We start from the raw sequence: 966 nt of genomic DNA, 5'->3' as shown, positions 1-966 counted from the left end.
TAACAAGGAAGCTGCAAGCCACTGCATAACTTGGATGAACCTTGAGGACATTATGCTGAGTGAAATTAGTCAGTCATAAAAAGAGGAATACTGCATAGGACCACTATTGTAAAAACTAAGAAAATAAACCATACTAAAGTGGGGGGATATTCTTTGCTGATAACCGGAATGTAGGGGATAGGGTGAAGGGAGGGAGGAGAAGGTGGAGTACATGGTAGGGAATAGACATAGGAAAGTTAGGGTGCTGGGGAGGCAGTCAATACACAAGAAAGGGGAGAGGAATGAAAGAATAAGGCTGATTTGAGAACAATAAGGCAGGTTTGCATGGGCTAAGTGCGACAGAGGTAAATCTTTACTTTCAGCAAGCAAGGTTGTATCATCTGCATATCTTAGGTTGTTACTGAGTCTTCCTCCAATCCTGATGCCACTTTTTTCTTCATAGAACCCAGCTTCCTGGATTCTTTGCTCAGCATACAGGTTGAATAAGTATGGTGAAAGAATACAACCTTGTCACACACCTTTTATACTTTTACACTATTCAGTGTTCCCATGTTCTGTTCAAACAACTGCCCCTTGTTACATACACAGATTCCTCATAAGCACAACCAATTGTTCTGGAATACTCATACTTTGCAATATTGTCCATAGCTTGTCATGATCCAAACAACTGAAAGCCTTTGCATACTCAATAAAGCACAGGTGAACATCTTCTGGTATTCTCTGCTTTCAGCCAAGATCTATTGGACATTAGCAATTATATCTCTCGTACCACAGCCTCTCCTGAATCTGGCTTGAATCTCTGGAAATTCTCTGTCAATGTATGCTTGCAGCCATTTCTGTATTACCTTCAGTAAAACTTTACTTGCATGGGATATCAAAGAGATTTTCTGATGATTTCCACATTTTACTGCGTCACCTCTCTTTGGAATGGTCACAAATACACATCTCTTCCAGTCAGTTGGCCAG

This window comes from Chrysochloris asiatica, unplaced genomic scaffold, assembly GCF_000296735.1.
Source record: "Chrysochloris asiatica unplaced genomic scaffold, ChrAsi1.0 scaffold00248, whole genome shotgun sequence".
Taxonomy (NCBI): domain Eukaryota; kingdom Metazoa; phylum Chordata; class Mammalia; order Afrosoricida; family Chrysochloridae; genus Chrysochloris; species Chrysochloris asiatica.
This window is presented reverse-complemented; position numbering follows the sequence as displayed.